This window comes from Stenella coeruleoalba, assembly GCF_951394435.1.
Source record: "Stenella coeruleoalba genome assembly, chromosome: 9".
Lineage (NCBI taxonomy): Eukaryota > Metazoa > Chordata > Mammalia > Artiodactyla > Delphinidae > Stenella > Stenella coeruleoalba.
This window is the reverse complement of record NC_137155.1, coordinates 24,869,097-24,888,495: the sequence shown is the minus strand read 5'-3', so window position 1 is coordinate 24,888,495 and position 19,399 is coordinate 24,869,097. Positions and strand designations below refer to the sequence as shown.

Here is a 19,399-nt window from a genome sequence, read left to right as displayed (position 1 = left end):
CACCAATGTGAGCATTCAAACCTTATTAACCTCTAGTGTGCGTTAAAATGTTTGGGGTAGAAATGACAGCCAAAATGATAACTTTCTGTGAAAGAACATAGTCTAGGGATTTAAAAAAATCTCCTATCCTTGTTGTCTGATTTATCTTAAATTATTTTCAATTGCACAGTTTCTTTTCTTGTTTTCTAGAAAGCAAAATTTAGAATATTAAATATTGAGGTGAGTTCCTGAATATCCTACCTTTGAAGTAAATTCATATGGTCTCACCTTGTCTACAAAAGGTGAACATTATACAGGACCTCACACTAATTTTAAGCATGTCTTTTGCGCTTTTTTTGTGAAGAAAATGCCACTTGACAGAAGCCAGTGAGCCTCAAGTTTGGTGAACTTTGATGCCCCTGAATATTGTTTGTATATCCTGCTGCTTATTTCCTCATGTAGCCGCCTAGAGCTGCTCAGGGCAGAGAGCCTCTCACCTCGCTGATCATACATGAAATGGAAAATGCTCTGCAAGATAAACAACCCACCTGAATTCATTTTCATAGTTTTGTGAATTTTGCTCTCAGAACAGAGTACTGTAGGTGGTTACAACATCTGGAATTTATTTTCTAATCTGTTGTTAGCTAGTCACACCTCCACTTAGCCACTAGTAAAGTAAGCCAACACAAAATCAAACCATGACCCACCTGTTTCTTTGGTTGCCAAGTATAATGAAATTTCTAGAATATTTGCTAATTCATAGACTGAAAGTGAATTTATAAGTAGAAAGTCAGTAATTCTCTGTTTTCCTATAAAAGGAAGACAGCCCTGCCAATGGAAAGTCAGATCTAGAGATGGAGAGATTAGCTCTGATTTGAATTTGAACTGAGGAAACTTCACTGTGAACCTGAACACTTTATGCTATTCTAATATATTTTAATTTCCTTTGCTACTTCTTATTTGCATCTAGCTAAGAAAATAAAATATTCATACTGTGTTCTCAGGTATTTTGAAATGGAAAATGTCTGAAATACTGCAGGAAAGTCAGGTTTTGATTAAAGTTTTTCCTCTTGATCATCTGAGTACCTCAGAGAATTAAGGGTCATTTACAATGTGAAAACTGATATTTTCATTGTTGGATCATCATATCAATACATTATAACTTCGTAAATAAAATTTGCCATCCTTGGCACTTACAAGCCTGAGAAAACATTTGTGAATGTGAAGAAACATTATTAAATTTGGCAGTGCAAAACAAGCTAACAATATTGCTAAAAATGTGTATTTTTGACTCAGGTCTGATCTTCCTTGATCCAGCGCTGATCTTCAGTTTCACATAGAGAATAATATTCAAGAAAATGCCGTTTAAGGTGGGGAGGGATTGGAGCAAGGAATGCTTTAAATTTTGAAGGATAAGAACGCTTCACTTATTTCCAAGAGTTATTTAACAAATATTTCTCTTTGCTAATATTATTTCTTATGGTTGTTTATTAAAAAAAAAAAAGAGCCTGAGGAAGGGCTAACTGTGGATTCCTTTACTAGCCATCATAGTAAGGGCATTTAATGATTTATAAAGGACATATGGCCATTGTAAATGATATATTTTTTTCAAAGAAATATCTCAAGTGCAAGTAGTTAACTAAACTGCCACACTGTTCTTTAACCACATGATAAATAATTCTTTAAATTGCCACTACCTTATACTATATACATTAAGAGTGTGTGTGTGTGTGTGTGTGTGTGTGTGTGTGTAGAGGGTGCTAATCTAATTGCCTTATAATAATTTTAATTTCATTGTTAAAAGCTAAATTTTCATAGTATATTTTTTACAGTGAAACAACAATGGACTTGTTACTTTTGCATATAAATTCTCTGTATAGGTATGGGAGTGTATTTTATTTCATTCTTCATACCTGCATGTGTATTTCTGCTAAGTGCTGGTTCTTAATGGATGCTCCCTTGGCTTTAGAAGGTTATGATTATTATGTTGAAATGTAGTTTGGGGCTTCCCTGGTGGCCAATGGTTAAGAATCCTCCTGCCAGTGCAGGGGACACGGGTTCGAGCCCTGGTCTGGGAACATCCCACAAGCCGCGGAGCAACTAAGCCCATGCACCACAACTACTGAGCCTGCGCTCTAGAGCCCGCAAGCTGCAACTACTGAAGCGCACGCGCCTAGAGCCTGTGCTCCTCAGCAAGAGAAAGCACCACAGTGAGAAGCCGGCGCACTGCAACGAAGAGTAGCCCCCCCCCCCCCCCCCCGTCGCCGCAACTAGAGAAAGCCCGCATGTAGCAACAAAGACCCAACGCAGCCACAAGTAAATAAATTAATTTAAAAAAGACCCTATTAAAAAAAATGTTGTTTGAAACAAGAGCTGATTTCTTCCCGCAATCTCATGTGCAAATGTATTTCTAACGTAGTCTTATTATTTTTCACTTTCTAATGATGTACAGTTGGATTTGATATAAAAGTTGCCACAGGAGAATAAAGCACAAAATAAGACTTGGGAATCTGGTTGATTAAAACAGAGGGGTATTCAATACTATAGCAGTTTTTTCCCCCCTTGCTGAATGTGCTTATTGCAGTGGTTATTGCCATTTAAGTGAGCAGAATCTGCTGCTTACTTAATGGTAGCGGGTAGTCTCTAGGGGACTTTGCAGAAGATTCCAAGAATGCATGTTCATTCCATGAACCAAAAATATTTTGAAATTACTTGAAAAAAAATCCTATGTCAGTTATTTCTAAATGTGTTGACAACTCTAAATATTAATGCCAGGGTATAGTTAATGTTATATAGTAAAAAACAAATGAAATGTCAGAAAGTATATCCAGTATAGGTGGTATCTTGCCGTAGTGTTCCAGAAGTGTATTTTTAAGTACGTTCGTTGAAAAATGAACAATATATTTTATTACCAAAACAGTAGGTTCCCAGCTCAGTTGGTAAAGCCCATGCATGTCCCAGACAGAAAATTTAAATAGAACTATTTCACCACCAGGGTTTCTTGCTCATTTACTCACCATGAACATCAGTGGGAGACATATGTAGGCACTTTGGGTGAAGGATGGAGGTGTGAGGGGCAGAAGAAATATGTATAGAAAAGTCCCTTTCTCTAGAGATTTCTCTGATTACCGTGGCTAGGATTTCCAGGCTATGTTGAATAAAAGTGGTGAGAGTGAACATCATTGTGTTATTCCTGATCTTAGAGGAAATGCTTTCAGCTTTTCACCGTTGAGTGTGATGTTTGCTGTGGGTTTGTCATACATGGCCTTTATTATGTTGAGGTATGTTCCCTCTGTGCCCACTTTCTGGAGAGTTTTTTTTTTTATCATAAATGGGTGTTGAATTTTATCTGAAAAGCTTTTTCTGCATCTATCGAGATGATCATATGGGTTTTACTCTTCAATTTGTTGATGTGGTGTATCACACTGTTGACTTTGAGGATATTGAAAAAACTTTTCATCCCTGGGATAAATCCCACTTGATCATGGTGTTTGATCCTTCTCATGTATTGTTGGATTCAGTTTTCTAGTATTTTGTTGAGGATTTTTGCATCTAGGTTCATCAGTGATACTGGCCTGTAATTTTCTTTTTTTGTGGTATCTTTGTCTACCTTTCTCTAAAGATATAATAAATTCCTTCCATGTTAAGTTATGGTCCATTTCCAGTTTGACATTCTGAAGTATCTTCTTTCTTCCAGTAGTGGGAGTGAAGACTCACTCTCTAGCTCTTTGGGCAGCAGTAGCAGGGGTGGAAAGGGAAGCACAGCACAGCTCAAGCTGAGCCAAATGTGATCCTGCTCCTTAGGGGGCTTGTGAGCCGGAGGGAAGGCGGACAATTCTTAGTTTCACTGTCTGGTGAAATAGTGAAGTTTTGTAGATGTTGAAACGAGGAGGAAGCTATTAATGCAGACAGAAAAGGATTTGCAAGGCCCAGTGTTTCAGTAGGGGATAAGGGCGCAAGAGCATTTCCATACATTGTGATTTGTGGTTCATCTACATGCATTAATTGATTCTTACATCATACCCGTTTTCCCTTGTGTCTTGTGTCAACATTCAGTTAAAAACAACTCCATCTTTGCTATTTTCAGCAGTGAAATATACTTTCTGTTGATTTCTGCCCCAACTTCTACTGATTTCAAATTATATGAAAAATATCTCTTCCTCAACCAGGCAGGTATTTTTGTCATTTATATACCAGGCAAAACAAATAACTTTGCGTTTCTTTTATCTTGAGCATTTTAATGCAGTATTTATTTCATATCATAAAATAGAATTTTTTGTAGGGCAAAAGTTTTTTATTTCATTTTTTTTATTGTCTCATTTGACAGTGATCTATTTTTTTCTTTTTTCAAAATATTTTACAACTAGTTATATTAGTCTGCTTGGGCTGCTATAACAAAATACCATAGACTGGATGACTTAAACGATAGACTTTTTTCTCGCAGTTCTAGAGGCTGAGAAGTTCAAGATCAAGGTGTTGGCAGATTTGGTTCTTGGTGAGACCCCTCTTCCCGGTTTGCATACTGCCACCTTTTTGCTATGTCCTCATGCGGCAGAGAGGGAGCATCTCTCTCTCCCTCTTCTTGTAAAGCCTCTAATCCCATATAAACGCCCTACCCCCATGACCTCATCTAACATCAGTTATTTCCCAAAGGTCCCATCTCCAGATACAGTTAATCACATTAAGGATTAGGGCTTCAACATATTAGTTTTGGGGGGCACACCATTTAGTCCATACCATTGAAATTGAAAACAACAACAACCCTGGGTTTTCTTCAATTGCTGCTTTAATTCTCTAGGGTTTTTGTCAAATGAAACTTGGGAAATGAGAGATTTAAGTGTATACGCTAACTGAAAAGGAGCTAGTTTTTCTGTATATTTTATCATGTCATATTTTCAGCACTTACTTGGCTATGCATGGTGGATATTCCCTTCATATAGACTTGCAAATTTTTCCAGAAGCTGCTTTTGGCTTGTTTAGTTTTAAATAAATAATTTGGCTTTTCAAATATGTAAAAATGATGCATGCAGGGAGAGTAGAGTTCAGGTGAAAAACAGAAGGCAGTGTAAATACTGTGTTTGTTCCTATTCTGAAAGCCTCGGCTCATTCAGCATTTCTTTGAACATTTCATACATATTTGCTACCAATTTAATTTGCGTGTGTGAAGACCGAGGATGCTGTTTTTATTAGAATTGCTGAGGACATTCTCCATATTCCTTGTTTCAAATATCATCTTCCTCCTGTGATGCTCCTTTCCCTCATAACTATTAAAAATCCTTTTCCTTCCTTCTCAGTCTACATATTTGCTGCTCTATTTCTCCTTAGTGCTGTCTCTTCCAAACAAGGGCTGAATATGAATAATTGAATGGCAGGTAGTTTTTAGTTCAGAGTGGCAATGGTATAGCTGGCTGTCTTGCCTACAAGCCTCCTTGGGATGGAATAGTTCAGCCTCAGGTCCAATTCTTCTCTTTTGGAATAGATCAGTGCCCAAAAATCTCAGTAAAAGAGGCTGAAGCACAAGTTCTGTAAACTCGTCTAGTGGAGAAAAATACCCAATACGAATTATGATCTATTTTCTGATCAAGACTGTATTCTAAGTGACAAGTGTGTAAATATCCCTAGTGGTTCATTTTACAACCTCTACTGACTTTTAGGTTACTAGAGAAAATATCAGTGTGAGTCTTTCTTCTATGACTCTGCAACTGATGATTTAGAAGAAATCACAGTATCACTTCGATGGAAGCAAATGATCAAATCCCAAACCTTAGGTAGAGAGACCTAAGTCATCTGCAGATCCCTTGTTACCACTGTATGTTTTCATGCAGAAATGTCTCACATATACTTACCCTTTTGTTTTTAGAACAAACATAGTAAATATTTATGAATACCAGTCATGTGATAGATTTTGTACTCTTTCTGTGTATCTAAACATGTCACTTGATTAGTCTTAAAAACCAATAATTCATCTAATCTTTTCGGAAGCCCCATTTTAGGCCATGTAACATTTACGGTATAACAAAGCGTATTATAGAGGAGGTGGTCCCCTTACACTACTTAGACAACCAATGACAAATAGAAGGTCATTTTCTGATTTAAGAGGTCACTTTCCTTTCTTCTCTGGAGGGCCACCATTCCGCCCACTGCCCCTCCCCTAACAGTTATCTGAATAGTCTCAGTGAATGGGCCAGCATGCCTCTGTTTAGGCTGCAGGCACTCTTGGTGCAAACTTGAAAAGAACAGGTGCAGGTCAGAAGTGAACAGGACAGCCCAGGATCACTGCTGGGAAACACGTGCAAGCAAGTCTCAAACTAATCTGGGAACGACTTCGGACAAAGAAAACAAAAGAACACTTTAGGTTCTAAATCACCCACTTGACAGAGGAGGGCTTCAGAATAAGAAGGCCGGTAAGGACTAGTTGCTCCTGTTTTCCTTTCACTATAATTCTAGTGCATTTCAGAGGTGAAAGACAAAACTCTGACCATCTGAAAATTACCTTAAATTTAAATGAATTCCTATATGAGATTATTCATCATGTATGTCTTCCTTCTCACTAGAACTCTGTACTTCTACAACCCAGATTCAATTCAAACTTCATTGCTGTTACTGTGGGGTTCAAAATATCTTTATTAAGGATGCATTCTTCAAGTCAGTTGATGTCTCTCCCCAATGTATGTGTTTTTTTTAGTAGTCTCTTATGTGATATGGGCAAAATTAGTCCATTAGGAAAGAACTGTGTCTATTAACATTTTTGTGTTTACAGACACAAATATAAGAATATAAAAAATATGGTAGAATATGAAAATAATACAAAGTTAAAGATAGGAAAAGGGTGAATATGAATATGAGGCTAGGATAGTTTGAATGCAAATATGTAAACCACAGGATATTATTTAGTTTTTAAAAATTGACCAGCAAGTTTCTCTCCTAAATTTCCTAGAGGCCAAAGCAAGAAGGGAAATAAATCTATTTAATAATTTATATACGGGTATACTGTATTAGTTTTATAGGGGAACTCAAGTATTTTATTGGTCTGAAAGAAAGTCTTCCCATGAATTTTCAATGCATGAGTTCCTGAAGGGTTAATAACTGAAATACTGGGTTTTATAAACTGTGTTCCGTTACAGCTGAGGGTATAATTGCAATGCCAAACTTAGTAAAAGTAATTTTACAGGGTTTTAAGATAATGTGGCCCAAGAACATAGCTTTGATTCACAAATAAAATCTAGACTCCAGAGTAATGTCTTTTAAATTGTTGTCGATAAATATTATGTCTTTTCATCGGGGTAATGGTAAAGGCAATCACAAATAAATTGAGAATATATCCTCAATATTTTCCACAGGACCCTGGAGTCTAGATCATTGTTGTTTTTTTATAAAGAACATATTTATGTACATTAATAGTTAAAGAGTGGTTGGTAGATCATGAAGTATTGTGAAAATTGAATTTACCAATCAAAACGTTTATTAAATGGATACCCTTCCCTCCCACCTGCCAGTCATGTTTTTGAAAATGTGTTCTAAGAGACTGTCTATAGTTAGAGTGGGCTTTTCTTTATATAATAGTTCTGTATCGCCCCAACACATGCAAAATTGAATGGTCAATTCTGCAAACTTATTCTTGAAACAACCATAACCATGGTGTATTTTTCTCTATGTATGAGCTCTGATACATAGAAAGTGTTGACAGAAAGTTGATATTATGAATTATCTGAAAGCACAAGCTGGAGTTGTTGTAGACTTATTTGACTTATACCTTTCTTTTCTTTTTTTTAAGTGAAAGTGAGTTTATTTAGAGAAACACACATTCCACAGGCAGAATGTGGTCCCTCTCAGAAGGTGAGAGCATCTCCGGGGTGTGGGGTAACTTATACCTTTCTAATCAGTCATAAAACTAATTTTTCTATTTAAATTTTATCACCTTCTCTAGAGGTGAGAAAATTTGGGATTTGAGACGAACCATGCTTTAATGACAAATAGAAACTTTCTGCTTCTTGGGTAATGTAATGGGAGACAATTATAGTTAGAGAACAGAATGTAAATGTAATAAATGCTGACAATTTAAAAGTAATGCTATAGTGGAGGGAATCTGGGTTTTGAGTTGGGGGAGGCGGTGGAGAGGGATATGGCAAGGTACTAATTTTTTCACTTTTCATACTTAGGGAGTAAGTAATATTGCCTAAAGCCTATGGATAGTCCAATAGATTCTATTTTTTAAAAAACGTATTTTATTGAGGTATAGTTGATTTACAATGTTATGTTAATTTCTGCTGTACAGCAAAGTGACTCAGTTATACATAAATATACATTCTTTTTCATATTCTTTTCTATTATGGTTTATCACAGGATATTGAATATAGTCCCCTGGGCTGTACAATAGAACCTTGTTGTTTATCCATATCTATCTGTCTATCTGTCTATCTATGCATCTGCTAATCCCTAAATCCCATTCCATCCCCCCAATACCAATAATAAAATACCGATTAAGGTATTATTTGTTAAAATGAAAATAATGGAAAAGTTAAAAGTAAAATTATAAGTAGCAAAAGTTGGAAGAAGGGAGAGAAAAAGACAGATGGATATATGGGGGAAGAGAGGAAAGTCATACAGGAGAGTTAAGTTCCATATATTTCATAGAAGGAGTGAGTAAGACTCCTTACAGCTGAAGAATCAAGAAATGGAGGTGAAAACAGATTATTTCAAGTTCTGAACATGGCCAAAACAAGGAATATAAAGAGAAACTGAAAAATATAATTGTACTTCCATGGAATAAAACTGGGTATGGAATGAAAAGAAACGTTTACTTTTCACTTTATAACTTTGCATACCATGTATTACTTTTATATTTTTAAAGAGGTAATGAGTGATGCAGTGGAGATATTAGGTCTGAAATTTTTGGCCATTTTCTGAGTAGTCAATAATATTTTAACATGTCTGAGGGCAGTACAGATACTTAACACACACATTTTCCTAAATGCGATTTTCAGAGAAATTCAGATAAATGTAAATAAATTACATAATCATGATTATTTTTGTAAAATCAGTTCATACAATTGTTATAAAGGTAAATAGGAAAGAGTATGTTTGTTAAAGTGCTTTGCTAATTTTAAATGGTAAAAAATGTTATGTGCTTCTATTATTTATCAAGGTTATCTTTGAAGTGTTTTTCTAGGGAGAAGTAAATATTTAATAACTTTATGAGAAAAAATGGTTTATGAGTTATGTTTCCATGGATTCTTTTGACCCATGCTCTGAAATTCATTATTCAGCAGACATGGGGCTGGACCAGCAAATGTGTAATTTTTAAAAACAACTTTTATTTTATATTGGAGTGTAGTTGATTAACAATGTTGTGTTAGTTTCAGGTGTACAGCAAAGTGATTAAGTTATACATATACATGTATCTATTCTGTTTCAAATTATTTTCTCATTTAGGTTAATACAGAGTACTGAGCAGAGTTTGCTGTGCTGTACAGTATGTCCTTGTTGATTATCTATTTTAAATATAGCAGTGTGTACATGTCAATCCCAAACTCCCTAACTAGCCCTCCCCCACCTTCCCATATGGTATTTGTCTTTCTCTGTCTGACTTACTTCATTTAGTATGATCATCTCCAGGTCCATCCATGTTGTTGCAAATGGTATTATTTAATTTTTTAATGGCTGAGTAATATTCCATTGTATATATGTAACAAATGTGTAATTTTTAAAAACATCTAATTTATTATAATGCAAGTAGTTGCAGAAACAGATTTGAGAAACTCTGAATAAAAAGTAACTGGTACAGGTCACTAAAAAATAGTTCCACTTTCCCAGTCTCTTCCCGCACTCCCATTTAAAAAAATACAGTTTCACAAGGAAAATACAAATTCTTAGTTTTGGTTTACAATCTATAGTATGGAGTGGAGAAGAACTGGCTTGGGTACAGCTCCTGAGTTTAACACACACACACCCACACACACACACCAGCAGCGGCAGTAGCCAGTTGACCATAAGCAAAACATACCATCCCTACTGAGACACAGAACTGTACCCTGGTCAGATGACAACTTGAATGTTGGCTTCAGGTCTCAGAATCAAAATTTTATTTAATAAGTTTATTGACAAATTAGATTATTTTCAAAGAGACTAGGATGTTAAAGTAGCAAGGAATCATATTCTAGGAAGAATACCAATTAATAATTTGGTATTTTTTTTAGGAAGCCCAGAGAGTTCATGACAGAAGTAGACATGTAAGGAAAGCATCAGAAATTTAGGCTAGTGAGTGAAAATCATAGGGAGGCAGAGAATGGTTCAACTTCAGGAAGTTCCTTTTATAAATTACAAAGTTTAAAACAAACTCTCAAGAAACTGAGCTTGTCATAAATCATAATGTTTAATATAATTATAATAATTGCTATTTATTGAGCACTTGTATACGAAATATTCTTAAACCCTTTTAATCTGTCATTCTATTTAATCCTCACAACATCCCCTAAGAGAAAGGTACTGGTAAATAGCTCTATCTTACAAGTGAGAAAATAAACATTCAAGAAGACTGCGTGTCCTGCCTAGGACCTCACAGGCTGCACACAACAGAGAATCAAATCTCAGCTCTTGTGAACATTGAACTCCCAAAGAAGAAGATAAAGTCGAAGTTTAACATATTCAGATTACATATGTTTGGAAGAGGGTCTGAGTTAGATAACATTAGGGGTTTTGTTTTCTTTTTTGAATGTCAACCACATGTCTTAATGGTTTTCTTTAATCTTACGTAGATCCAGATTGACATGACCTCTTAGTAGTTACAGTTGTTGTATTTAACAGTAGAGGGTAGGAAGGTCAATCCTGTTTCCCAACAAGTGGAGTTTGGATTTTATCACCTTGGGGGTTAGAAGAAAGTGTTTTGGTCTTACTCGATGGTATAACAATACAAAGAAGGGTCTAGAAATGCATGAATTCCTGCCAAACACTGCTCTCCTTTTTTGGAGTTTTCAGAGAAATTGTTTATACAGGCACGTAATTCTGGGAAAAAAGTACTATCGTAGGTGTTCACCAAGTGACTGATAGCCTCATCCTGTGTTTGGAGCTAATGGCTTAGCTGTAAATAATCTCTTGTGAATCTAATATTCGAGCCCAGTATGCTTGAGTGCTTGTGGAAACAGTGAGAGCTAAAGCAAGACAGAAAGAGAAAGTTAGGTCCACAAAGGGCACTTGTGCTTTTTTTTCCATCCAAATTCTTAGGACCAGGAAGAGAACGAGAACACGAATGATATAGTCTGAGGTCAGAAAATCATGTGGCAGAGACCAAAATGTGCAACAGAGAGAGATCTTTTCTCTTAAAGAATCCTTGCCCTTTAAGCCCTAGTAATCCCTGATCGTTAGTGTTCACTGGATAATCAGTGTTTCAAGTGTGAAGCAATACGATTCTGAAATCCTTCTTTTGGATTGGGCAAGCTGAGACGGTGAGATCCCATCTAGGAAGATGGAGACAAATGTTTCAAGCAATGGAGAGAAAGCAAAAATATTCCTTCTGTTGGATTTTTCTGCTTACATTCTTGACAATTTCCCCAAACTTCCTAAGAACCATACTAGTTATACGAACTCTGTAGATAAAATATGGACCAAGACAAGCGAACGTGAAGAGCTGAATCTGACAGATGGCCACAAGTGCATTGATCTAGTATAACAGTCCTGATCTAAATGGAAAGGAGAATCTAATACCTTCCAAAGCAACTCTGAAGCTTTAATCAATAACTGGAATGTTAGATTTTGGCAAAAGAACAGATGTTAGAATTTTAAAGCTGACTATATGACCCCAATAAAAAAGAATCAGTTTTTATTAGGAATGGAGCCTGGCAGTTTTGCACAATAATCTAGACTTACCTTGACAAAATTTGAGTAATGGATTAGCTCCAGTGGGAATTAGGCAATTTTTTTTGTGTGAAATGTGATGCACAAGAAGCTTCAATCAATAATACTTGCTTTGGCGAACAGTTTTTAAGTAGGCAAGCAGCGCGTATAATACTGTGTCATGTGTATATAATTATCTCAGCATGCCAAAGGGTGGAAAACAATCTTCAAGTGGCAGAGAATTAATAACACCCCATTTCATTGTTCAGCATTTTCCTCCAAGTTGTGTTGGTTTTGTTTCTGTTTTCCTTCATTGCCTGAGATTTTCTTAAACGTATAAGCCTGACATTGCTCAATACAGCTTTCTTTCATCAACAGTGAGCTCAATGCTGTTTGAAAGCCAAATATTTTACTTATCAGTGTCTGAGAAGGCTAGTCACAAGGAAAAATTTAATCAGGCTAGATACTATATGGAAATTCCGTGAATATATAGATTTAAGAGTCTAACCCACATGAATTCTTCTAAATTAGATGCAGAGGATATATTTGGAAAAGAGGTGTGAAACTGTTCATTTCAGGTGAGAAGAGTTTAACCATTGCTAACACTACTGAATTAAGATACCTGCTGTTTTAGAATATCTATTGTTTACTAAGTGACAAGAATATACGGTCCACAGTCAAAGATTATATTTTGCCTCTTAATTCTTTCTCTTTGAAGAGAACATTAGCCTTGTAATAAGGAAGTCAAGCAAGGACAACATCTACTGGAAATCCTGAGTGCTTTGTTGGCATTGCCACGTTCCCAGCTGTTTTATGTTTATAATAACAATAGGGCGAACTGTAAGAGTGGTGCTATGTGCATTAAAGCTTGTTTCATTTCTCGTGTGTGATGACAGGTATTTATTGAGCTGTTCCAGACATATAGCAAGATGGAAAAATATCCATTAAAAGCTCCTAGTCATTTAAAAATATATTTTAAAGAATTCAAAACTAAATTTGGTAGTTTTGGGGATCCAACTACATTTCTTACCAACTTCCCAAGCTGGTGAATTGGACAAAACCAGTCATAGGTTTTTTTGTTTTGAGAAAAGAAACACAGATTTCCTATATTTCATAAGAGGGTAGGGTGCCCAGTGCCCTGCAGATCTCCTTTGTGACACCTGTTTTCTGTACCCCCAGCTCTAGTTGACGCAGAAATGCGGTGACACGTGGCCTTGTTCCACTGAGGGGCAGCCAGTGTGTTTTCAGTCATTAAGCTTGCTCCTGGAGCCGAGAGAGCCCGAGGCAATCTCCCGTAACTGATTTTCACCCAAGACTTTGCAGACATGCTGTGTGGGCTGTAGGCAATTAAGACAGTCTACAATGAAATCAGTCATATCTGGGGGGCATTGAGTATATGTACGAAGCACGGTGCCACATACACACATGCGTGTTTCCTGCCCACAAAAATCTGCATCTTTGTGGAGGAGAAAGTACACACAAACAGCTTGTTAACTCTATAATAAAAAATAACAAATACAAAATTGTAAGAAGTGTTGAAGGCAGTAACTGATAAGTGAATGAATAAGGAAGTGGTGTAGATAACACGGGCTTCGGGAAGAGAGGAGGGAGGCGCCATGAGGCTGGGGCAATTGGGAATGATCTGTAGGGGAAGAGGCTTGAGCAGAGCCCACGCCTCCACACTCCTGGGAATTTATTTGGGCACTTACAGCTCCAATAGGAGAGATTTTATGATGTGGCCAGGGAATCTCTCCGTCACTGAAAATGCCTAGGAACAATCCTGACAATGTCATCTCTAGAATCTGAAATGCAAGCAGTCTTTGAAATAAGTCCTTTATATTCTCTGGTGGCTTGAAATATGACTTAGGGTGATGGGCAACTAGACGATGCTTTTTTGTATTCTACAGACTCCTTTATGGGTGATGGGGTAGGGCAGATAGAATAGTGGCAAACCTAACTGTTCTGAGTGTGTGTGTGTGTGTGTGTGTGTGTGTGTGTGTGTGTTAGGAGCATTCAGTTTGAAAGTTGTGTTTCTACATCTTTTCTTCTCCTCGTTTTTATTTTCTGTATTTCTGACCCCAATCTTTCATTTGAGTTATCCCCAGAAATTCAGATCCAGTGTGATACTCATGGGAATAAATCTGTTATATTCCGTGAATTTAATGCCCTTAGCTTCTTGAGTATAAGAAAACTGGAATCTGTTTTCTAAATTCTAAAATCCAGCTACATCTTTAACCCGTTCTGGAAATGCCTTATTTTCTCCTTTTTAGATGCTTTTGGTTAAGAGAGGTTTTCGTAGGGGTAAAGTGAAGCTACCTTGGTCAGCAGATACTATATACAATACATCTCTGAGATGGCTGTTAATCAAAAGGACAGGAAAACATAATTGTGTTAACTTTCTGGATTCTCTGCCTTGCATAATGATGTGAGAATTGCTTGGCATATTTCAGGACTTCTGAGCTCCCCCTGATGATGTCTGTCGGCTGATCTAATCAACAAACCCTGCAACTGTAGTAATTGTGTATCAGATCCTTGTGATGAAACAAATGTTTCACAGTAAATTGCCAGAAGATTCAATTCTTCTGTATTCTGTGTGTATGTTTTTCTTGATTTGTTTTGTTTTTTGGATGTTTTGTTTGTTGTGCTCTGTTTTTTACTAATTTTTTTAAACAACTATCTTATGAAAAACATTGCTGTGTAAGAAATTTGTAATAAGGTGTTGCTGAATCTGAATTCTGTTACCTTTCATTTAGCTTTATTTATTTTTCCATCTGTTTATTTGATCTTCTAGTCCTGACTGCAGCCACCATAAATTCTCATTTGCAGAGATGGATGTAACAATGACTAAAGCATGGATCAAAGCTTAGAAGGGGTGTCTGTGTTTGTCTGTGGTGTGTGTGTGTGTGTGTGTGTGTGTGTATGCATGTGAGATGTCTTGATCCATTTGTTTATTTCTCCGGGGAATTCTCAAGCAATTAAGTCAACCTATTGCAAATAGAGCCCTCTCTGTACATTCTGATTTGATAGGAGAATGGGTAATTCCTGTTAATGACTAGTACATCTGTTCAATTATATTGTTTTGTATTGATGCTTAATTAGGTGTCAAGTTGGAAGAGAGGGAGAATGTGAAAGCATGATTCCCTTTTAAATGTCAGAAAGGCTTCCTAAATTACCTGTCTTTTTAACGTACACAAAACACTTTGACAGGCATTGTGTTCTTCTGACCTTAAAACATTTATACTGTCTTGGAGAAGTGTAATGTTCCCTAGGAAGTGAGCTGTATGTATTGGAACTGGTTTGCCTTGAATGTCACTCATGTCCAGTTTCTTGTGGAGTGACCCGTGTCAACCTTCAGCTGGCAACAGAAGGAGAGCTTCCCATCGATAATACATTTTTTGGTTAAATAGCTTTCTTTTCTCTGGGAGGGTTTTCTTTAGAAAATATTGTTCCAAATAAAATTGAGGCTATATTGTTTAAAAGTATAACTTGCTTTTTATCTAGTTGTATTTAGATATAAGCAAATGAAAGACCAATTGCATATTTTTTTTAAATGATATGATCACACTGAACCTGTTTCTAGAATACAGATAGACTAATGCGTAGGCTTATTCAGTGAATAACAGCGAGTATTTATAAATATAACTCTTGAAAACAGAATGGGAAAAGATTTGTAGTAGAATGGAGAGTGACTAAGGAGCTAACTACATTATTGGGGAGTTATGAGTGCCACAGTATGGAAGCCTTTTAGCCGGCTTGTAGGTGTAATTTTCATTTTTTATTGATGTCCGTGGGTCAGTTGAGGTCAAAGATTATTACTCTTTACTGACAACTCATGCTGTGTCACAAGGCAATATGATGTGTTCTAATAAAAGTATGTATTATGTATGAGATCCTGTAACAATTAAAAAGGGGGAATTGACAGCACAGAAAATCAAGTTCTTAAAAAGGAATAGTTGAGGCTTGCTTGAGTAGAAGACTGATCTTGTTTAATCACCTAGTCTATCAGCATTTGGAGTGTTTCTTGTGGCTTTCCATAACAAAGGAGAAGGATGTTAATATGATATTCAAAAAATGAATAAAGCGTTGTTGATTGTAGTAACTTCAGTTAGAAGCCTCTTGTCAAAAGAAAAAGAGTTATGTGGGTTAAGGCAGTCTAGTAACAATCTGGCAATTTTCAAGTCTCTTCAGTTCTCTGTTTAATATTGTTCATATTAGTAATTCTTTTTCCTAACTATACCTTAAGATAGTAAAATATAAGAATATGTAAAGGAAACTGTAAGCCATCTCTAGATTCTAGACACAGTGGATAATATTTAATCATCCATTGTTGTAGCTTCTTTGCAAGTCCTCCCTTTCACACATTTTATCAATATTTAATGTTTTGTAAATAGTGCTCAGGATTCTTCTTTGTAAAACTACATTCTAAATTTGGATAAGATTATTTTCTTTTATGTTTTAGGTAAGATTAGAAAATAAAAGTCTACTTTCCATTATATATTGCCATAGTTTTATACAGAATGAAATTTTACCTTACTGAATTTATTTCTGTTTTCTTTGTATCAGTTCTGTAAGTTATTGCTTAGAGAACTAATCCATGCATATCTTAAACGCAGTGAGGAATCTCACACTAATTTCCAGAGAACTGGACAAATATTTTGAGGAATGACTGTGCTAAAATTACCCAGTAAGTTTGGAAATGCTATAATGAGATTACATAATATCTTAATCTTTATAGTTTATTTTTGTGTTAATATTTATTTGCTAAAATTTTTATTTTTGACAGTATTGGAGTAGAAGTTATATGTAAGTTAATGCTGTAACTGAGCATACTTTCTGTATTATATTGATGCAAAAATATGTATAATGACAATATATAAATCAAATAGCTGCAGTTTTTAAGCTTCTTACTAATTTGTTCAGCAAATAAAACTGAAGATCAGTTAATTTCATTTTCTTTTTCTAATAATAGAATGTTTCTTAGACATAGAAAAAATACTGAGGGGGATTTTAATAAAAGCATGAAAATGACAAACAGTTGTATAACATTCTAGGCCTGTACTCTTGTAATGAAATTGCACATTAAGCATCTCATAGAATTTCATTATAATGAAAGTTATTTTTTAATCTTCTCTAGAACAAGTGATTTTCTAGTGGGGCTCTGTGTAAAGGGCACAGTTATTTCAATGTTGTAACTTAGAGTTACAAGTACTGGATGCAGAGGAAGTTAGAGTCAGATTGACCAGTTAGCGGGCTACTGCAACAGTCCATACACTAGAAGGAAAAGTCCCTAAAAGCAGTGACAGTGAGAATGGAAAGGAGGAAGGGATGGCAAAGAGTTACTCATGTAATAGAATTAACATTAATTCACTAAACATTTAATGAGTTCCTACTGTGTGTCAGGTTCCTACTATGGTCATTTTGATTGTTGCCATGAAGATAAGAGTGAGCTTGGCAAACAAATAATTACTATGAAATTCAATACCATTGTGATATTGTAAGTAAATTGAATGATATCCGGAGAGATCTGCTGAGAGGTAAGTATTTGCATTTGGTCTTTAAAGGATGATTGGAAATTTTCTAGGAGAAGGATTTCAAGGAATAGATGATTCCAGCAGAGAAAGTAGAATGTGAAGAGTTTGTACATTAGGATAAAGAAGAGTACGTGTTGTTGTCAGTAACATGCCACACTGAAATTATTTCAGATTTGTGAATTTTTATACAAAATGATGTTAAGATGAACTCATGTTATTCTGGAGTGAGAATGATATAAAGATCATTTTTTTTTTTTTTTTAAATTTCATTTATTTATTTATTTTTGGCTGTGCTGGGTCTTCTTTTCTGTGCGTGGGCTTTCTCTAGTTGCGGCGAGCGGGGGCCACTCTTCATCGCGGTGCGCGGGCCTCTCACTGCCGCGGCCTCTCTTGTTGCGGAGCACAAGCTCCAGACGCGCAGGCTCAGTAGTTGTGGCTCACGGGCCCAGCCGCTCCACAGCATGTGGGATCTTCCCGGACCGGGGCACGAACCCGTGTCCCCTGCATTGACAGGCAGACTCTCAACCACTGCGCCACCAGGGAAGCCCAAGGATCATTGTTACGTGCAGCAAAAGAAGAGAAAATATTGTTAGAAGTTAGGATTGGAAATATAGGAGGTGCCAGTTTATGGAAGCTTCTCATAAAACATTAAAATGTAACTTACTGGGACGTACTTGGAAATTTGTGAACAGGGAGTGAAATGATAACGTTCTAGTTATTCTGAGTAACAAATTCATAGGGCTTTAATTTGTTGTTGTTATTGTTGAATAATAGAATGCCAATCCTTAAGCAGCTACCTAGGGAAATGAGGCTGGATTAAAGAATTTGTAGAATATGTAAAATAACACATTCCTTGGAATTAATAGTCTCTAACAGTTTAAAAGAAAATAAAGTGGTATGTTGATTTGTTTAAAGTCTAAAAATGCAGAAATAGAGATATTCTGTTTCCACTTTAATTTCAGATTCTGCTTTTGGCTGTGAATGAGATAACAGCTATGGTGTCATTACTTTCCCACTTCAGAGAACTTAATAAGCTTTTAAAAGTAATTTTAGCCATCAGCAAAGCCAGACAATGTTAAATAGTAACCTCAGTGTATTTCTACACAATTTGTGTAGCTGCTTTTCTCTGAAGAATGTAAACATTTACTCTAGTATGCCAGTACTTCAACTTCATAGGGAAAGACCTTTAATAATCCCTTGGGTTGAAGTTTCTGCAGATGATGCGGAATCTTCCCATCATCAAAGCAGTCGAAGTCTATGTAGGTGGGCAAATTGGCAGTGGTATGAAGTGCTGGATCAAAGCTGGTGGAGGTGGACAGTGCCCCAAAATTGTTAGCTCTGATTGCATTGCCATTGCTGATGCAGTGGCTTCATCCCTGTTGGATTGTCTAATTTTTGCTCTAGGGAAACAATGTTCCCTTTATTTTTCTCATTCCAAAATGACCTGACATAATTTTATAGACATTTTGTATGAAAATTCAGACATTTGAAATGTAAATTTTTCCCCACATGACTTTAATAGAAAGTGTATGGTCTCTGTGTCAGCCCAGATTATGTTTATCTATTCTCCATTCCATTAATTAAGAAAAAAAGAGAAGTTACTGGATTTAAGACCATGCTTTCCCAGTTGAGCCTGTTTACCATGCCTTGTGCATAAATGTGGATATCCCATTTTGGCCATTCTCCTTGCTTTGCCCCAAAGAGTTGTTCATTTTTTAATTTAATATTTTATTAATACTTTCTTGGGCAACTATTTTATCCCAGTGCAAAGCTAAGTGCTTTGGATTTCAGATGAGAACGACCTTCTCTTGTGTTATTTACATTTTACTAGAGGAAAGAGGCTGAAAACAAGTAAGTAGACGAATATCATAATTGCAGAGTTGTGAGTGTCCTTAAGAAACAATAAGGGCCTGATGTGAAGGACAGGAGGCAGGGCAAAGAGATGGATTTAGCTAGTGTGGGCAGGAATGTGTCTGTGAGGTGTTGACCTTTGCCCTGGGGTTTAAAGGAATGAGAAGACGTGGAAGGGAAATACGGTAGGCAGAAGAAAGAGTAGGCAA

General features: G+C 36.2%; 1 protein-coding gene across 3 annotated transcripts in view; it reads left to right on the top strand.

The window, feature by feature from the left end:
• The window catches only part of CACNA2D1 (calcium voltage-gated channel auxiliary subunit alpha2delta 1), a 513,049-nt gene that overhangs the window by 50,860 nt on the left and 442,790 nt on the right, over positions 1-19,399 (top strand). The window lies entirely within an intron of this gene.